Source organism: Notamacropus eugenii, chromosome 3 (genome assembly GCF_028372415.1).
Source record: "Notamacropus eugenii isolate mMacEug1 chromosome 3, mMacEug1.pri_v2, whole genome shotgun sequence".
Taxonomy (NCBI): domain Eukaryota; kingdom Metazoa; phylum Chordata; class Mammalia; order Diprotodontia; family Macropodidae; genus Notamacropus; species Notamacropus eugenii.
The window spans coordinates 296,111,090-296,117,423 of NC_092874.1; positions in this window are offsets into that span (position 1 = coordinate 296,111,090).

Consider the following 6,334-nt stretch of genomic DNA (forward strand, 5'->3'; position numbering starts at 1 on the left):
GAGAGAAAAACATGAAGCTTACTCTCATCACATTCGACTAAAGGACGGAATAAAATGCACACTCGTTTTGGTATGAAAACCTATCCTACAATACAGGAAAGTGGGGGAGAATGGGATCAGCAGGGTGGGAGGGATGACAGAATGGAGGGCAGTGGAAGGAGGGAGCTATTTGAAGTCAACACTTAGGGAGGGACAGGATCAAAAGAGAGAATAGAAGTAATGCGGGGCAGGATAGGATGGAGGGAAATATAGTTAGTCTTACACAACACGACTATTATGGAAGTCACTTGCAAAACTACACAGATATGGCCTATAGTGAATTGCTTGCCTTCCCAAAGGGAATGGTTGGGGAGGGAGGGATGAAGAGAAGTTGGAATTCAAAGTTTTAGGAACAACTGTCAAGTATTTTTCTTGCTACTAGGAAATAAGAAATACAGGTAATGGGGTATAGAAAGTTATCTGGCCCTACAGGACAAAAGAGAAGATGGGGACAAGGGAAGGGCAAGAAGAGAGGGCAGACTGGTGATTGGGGCAATTAGAATGCTTGGCGTTTTAGGGGGAAGGGGAGAAATGGGGAGAAAATTTGGAACCCATAATTTTGTGAAAATGAATGTTAAAAGTTAAATAAATAAATTAATTTAAAAAACAAAAACAAAAAACATGAGTGTAGGAAATCCCTGGGTGTGTCAAATGCCAAACAATCTCAGCCTAAAATGTATCTTAATGGATAAGAAATGATTGGTTATCGATGTGGGAATCATTTCTGAATAATCTTTGCAGTCAAATCATCTTGTTAAAGCAGAGGACAAAACCCCCAAATTAGAGAGAAAGATAAGATGGCATGCAATCCAAATAGCTTCAACTTGACCCACTCAAGTAAGTGAAAAGTGGTGAAAAGTAGGAAACAGAGGAAGGAAAGGGCAGAAATTGAATCAACATAAAGCAATTGCCACCTAGAGGAGGTCAAAATATCCTAGAAAATATTTAGCCAAGCACCACCTGATCCCATTATCAAATAGAGAAATGTGGCAACCAAGGGCAACACAGGTTTAGAACATGACCTCGTTCCCAAAACCTGAATTAGGGCGATGGAAGATCATGAAGAAAGATCCCCTCTGCCTTTATAAAAACGGAGAAAAATTGTGGAAGGAAAAGCTAAATTTCCAGCAATCTAGGTGTGAGATTGAACCACCCCGAGAGTATATATCAAAAACGAAACTGCCAAGGAGACAACAAAAATACTAAAAATGCAGCAGATGTGTTGGTGTTTCTGTAAGAAATGAGGTTACCATTGACCACATTTGGATGTTTCTGTCCCTCATGTCCTCTGCTGGATTGAGGAATGTTTATTGATTGGGTACATTGTCTACAAGAGGCACATTCACTTCCTTTCTTTCACTCTCTTTACCCTCTGTAGTCTGGCCTCCAACCTCATTATTCCACCCAAACTGGTGACTTCTTGACTGTCCGATCCTCTCTCAGTCCTCTCTCAGTCCTTATCCTCCATCCATCGCTCTGCAGCTTTTAATAGGATCATTCAGTCAATAAATATTTATTAAATACTTATCATGCACCAGGTGTGTTAAAAGGTAGGAATAGAAAGAAAGACAAAAACAGGGTGCCTGCCCTCAAGGGCCTCACAATCTGATGAGAGAGACAATGTGCAAAAAATGAGTACAAAGAATGTACTGAAAAAGAGGGAAAAGTCAGCAGAAGACAGAATGAAGGCGAGTTGGGGGAGGCTTCTTGTAGAAGGTAAGATTTTAACTGGTGCTTGAAGGGAGCTAGGGAAGCAGAAAAAAGGAGGGACAACATTCCCAGCATGGAAGATGGACGGTCATGTGCAAGGAAGAGTCAGGAGGCCAGTGTCACTGGATTGAAGAAGTGGGGAGTGAAGTGCGAGACGAGTGGAAAGGCAGGAGAGGGCTAGGTTAGGGAGGGTTTTGAACTCTCGTTCAGAGAGGATTCTGTATTTGATCCTGGAGGCAATAGAGAGTCACAGGTTTATTGAGGAGTTGAGTGGCATAGACCTGCACCTCAGGAAAATCAGTTTGACAACTGGAAGGAGGAGGGAGAGACTTGAGGGAGGCACATCCACCAGGAAATACTGCAGTAGTGCAGGCATGACCTATCCTGTCTCTAGCTTTGACTTCTTCTAGTGGGTGGAATGCCTGTTAGTGAAGGTTGTTGTGTAAAGATGGCTAAGTCTAAGAACCATACTAGCCACAACCAATCACAAAAATGGCACAGAAAGGGCATCAGGAAACCTAAGTCACGGTGATACATGTCTCTGAGATGGGTCAACTCCAAGTTTCTGAGAAACACATGCTTTGCCAAGAAACACAAGAAGGAGCTGAAGAAGATGTAAACCAAAGAAACCAAACAATTCCCAAGGTCCAAGCAGAAGCCATGAAGCCACCAAGGCCTTCGAGGTCAAACTTCTTAGGGCTAAGATCCCTGAGGCGAGTGCCCAGCATGCTGGCCACAAGGTGGCCACTAAGCATCCAGGCCCTAGGGTTGCCACCAAACGTCCAGGCTTCAGGATCATGAAGCCTGACTCTAAGGCTCCAAAGCGCACTGACCTTAAGGTCACCAAGTCTGCCATCAAGGTCACCAAGTCTGATCCCACGGCAGCCAAGTCTGATTCTAAGGACACAGAGCCCAGTGATTCCAAGGCTGGGAAGCCTGCTGAGTCCAAACCCAAAGATGCTGGAGCTAAGATTGCTAGTCCCAAGCCTTCAAAAGAGATGTTTCAAAATGAAAGAACTTGTTTAAATCCTAAAACATCATTTTCCCCCAGCCATGGTATGATTCTTCACTACTTTGTACAAATAAAATAAATGGTGAGTCATAAGAAAACAACAGTGCACAGGAGATGAGGCCTGGACTAGGGTAGGGGCAGCATCAGAGAAGAAAGTTCTGTTTTTGAAAGATGCTGCAGAGGTGAGCCTGAGGAGAGATGGTGCCAAGGTGAAATCTGCAAGAGACGTTGAAGGGTGAAATCTGCATGACATATTGGAGAGGTGAAACCGATGAGAGATGCTGTAAAGATGAAATCTGTGAGAGATATTGGAGAGGTGAAATTGATGAGAGGTGCTGCAAAGCTGAAATGGACAAGAGATGTTGGAGAGGTGAAATTGATGACAAATGTTGCAAAGCTGAAATGGACAAGAGATGTTGGAGAGGTAAAACTGATCAGAGATGCTGCAAAGATGAAATCTGAGAGATGTTGAAGGGTGAAATCTGCAAGGGATGTTGGAGAGGTGAAACTGATGAGAGGTGCTGCAAAGCTGAAATCCACAAGAGATGTTGCAGAGGTAAATTGGACAATCTTTGGCAATCCCTTGGACAGAAGTTAGGATTTGAAGATGATGCCAAGGTTAGGAGCCTGGAAGATGGTGGTGCCCTCTACAGTAATAGGGAAGGTAGGAGGGGAAAGAATAGGGGGAAGATGAAGAGTTCTGTTTTGGACATGTTGAGCTGAAAATATCTACACGACATCCAATTTGTGACATCAACAAAGCAACGAGAGATGAAAGACTGGAGGTCAGCAAAGGGTTTTAGGCAGAATAGGTAGATTTGAGAAATCATGAGCATGGAGAGGGTGATTCAATCCATGGCAGCTGATGAGATCACTGAGTGAAGTAGAATGAAGAGAGAAGAGTAACGGACCCAGGATTGAATCCAGGGTCTTCTTCTCCTTCCCACTCTTTTCTCTCCAGGTTTTCATGGGTCCAACCTCACCTGTTTTTCTTCCTTCATGTTTGACTGCCCTTTCTCAGTCTCCTGGTCGGGATCTTCATCCAGGTCATGCCTGTTAAGAGGCTGGGCTCCCTAGAGCTCTGTAAAATCTCTGCATCTCTGCCTACTGGATTGGACAGGTTACCTTTAGGTAATTGTAGGACCCAGATTAACTTACTTTCCTTTTTAAACTCTTCCCCCCCACCACTCCCCCCTTAAGTTAGAAGCATAGAGGCAAAGGTTTATTAACCTCACTCTCCCTTCTCTCCCATCTCAAGGTGAGCTCCAGCCTATTCTAAATGTCCCTTAGGTAACCCTGATTTTATGTTCTTGCCCCATTTGTGCTTTGTGCCTCAATGAGACATTATGGGCAAGTGACTCTGGACAGAGAATCCTGAACTCTCCCTTCCTGTTCACTGCTTTATATAAGGTGCATGAGTTCATCAAGCAGGTGGGAACTGCTCCATCAAGAAAGCCATTTCCAACCTCAGTTGAACAAGCACTTTTTCAGACTCTGAGCACTCTCTCTCCTTTGGTCCACGAAGCAGTTTGTTTTCGTGACAGGAGGGCAGAACTGCACAGGATAAAAATGTGCATTTCCTGCCTACGCTGCCAAGATCCCAGATCCCTTGTAAAATGGTGTCTGATGAGCTGCTAGTCTTTGCTTGGATCAGAGCAATTCTGCAAAGTGCAGTCAGATTTTAGCACAGTCTGAATCTCAGATGACAGGTGGATTTGGAAAGGGTTAACGGGTTACATTGCCCTACCTGTCGAGTGCTGGCTAATGAGCTGATGCCAGCTCCCTGGGAGGTCTCAGGGGAATTGTCCTGATTGCCCCAGGGATCTCCCCTTTTCTCCGTGCTTGTTCAGCATTTTTATCAACGACTTCAGTGAAATAGCACAAGGTGTGCTTGTCCAAATGTGCCAATGCTAGAGCTGGGAGGGAGGGGTGGAGATGTCACATGACTGATAGGATGGAGGAGGTTTCAGCTAGCTAAAATTTAGGATTCTATCCAAATGAAAATATCCAGTGGAGGTAAAAGCAGAGTCCTCAACAAGAATTAGAAAAGAAAAACCAATGAGTGGGGGAGGGTGATGCAGCCATGGCTCCTGTTAAAGGATTTGGGGATTTTAGGGGATAGCAGTGTCTGTGTGAATCACTAGTTAAACTTGATGGTTGGAATGACCAGTGCCTTCCTGAGGGGCATGGAGAGGCCTACGATCTAGGAAGGGGGGTCAGTAATAGGTCAGCCCAAGTCTGTCCTGAGGAGACCACAGCCAGAGGGCAGTGTTCAGGCCTGAGCATCACAGTGTGGGAAAGAAATGACCAAGGTGAGGTGCATTCAGAGAAGGGTGAACAGAAGGATGAAGGGCTCCAAGAACATGGTGTAAGGCCCTTGAGAAGCTGTCAGAGGACCATGAGAACTGTCTTCAGGTGGCACAGGAGATGGAACTCTGCACCTGGAAGCAGGAAGATCCAAGTTCAAATTCTCCCTCAGATACTTACCAGCTGTGTGACCCTGGACAAGTCATTTCACCTCTGTGCCTACATTTCCTCATCTGCAAAATGGGTCTAGAAATGGTGCCTACCTCACAGGGTTGTTGTGTGGATCAAAGGAGATATTTGTAAAGTGCTCGGCACAGTGGCTGGCACGCAGTAGCCACTCTCTAATGCTACTATTTGAAAAGTGATGTGGAAGGGGGATTAGCGTGTTCTGCTTGACCCAGGATGAAAGAACGAGGAATAGTGGGTGGAAGATGCCCAAAGATAGATTTCAGCCTGATTTCAGGACAAATTTCCCAACAACTTGAGCTGTCTGAAAGTGGAAGAGGACGGCTGGCAGTTTGTGATGTGTTTAACCCTTGCTGGAGCTGTCAAAGGCATGCTGGTGACCCCTTGTTGAGAAGGCTGTAGAGTATATTCTTTCTTTACACCTGAGTTGAAGTGAATAGCAATGCTCAGATAAAGTGTCTGCTGGGTGGCAGGCCTTGTGCTAGCTATGGGGGAGACCAAGGCAGACACAAAGCTCTTTTCCTTAGAAAGCTGTCCTGCTCCTGAAAGATGGAGCAGGCACACAGAGGAATGTCTGTCTGGATAGGTGTGTGTTTATGTATGGATATGCAGACACACACAAGGAAGTATAAAACATCAATTTGGGCGCACTGAGGGAGGATTAAGACCAGGAGAGGCCTTGGGTGAGCTTTAAAGGAGCAGGCAGAAATGAGAAAGCCTCCTCTGGTTCCCTTACCCAGCTTTGCTTCTCCCAGCCCAGGCCTGGGCTTAGCTCCCTCTCGATGCCCAGGACAATCCCTCCCAGGCCTCACTCAGCAGCAAGGAAGCCGCCCTTTAACCAGGGAGTTTCTACCAGAATACCACCTTCTTTTCCCCACTACTCCAAGTTGGCCTCAAGAGCAACAGGTGGACAAGGAGAAGCCACAGATCCCAGGGAAAATTTATATTTGCATAGGCATAAATTAGAATTTGTTGATTAAAAAATCAAAGTAAAGAATTAAACAGTAGCCTTTGTGATGGGGAAGAACTAAGACCCCATCTGTAGGTTCCTATGCAGGGCTGCTCAGACGCCAGCTTCCT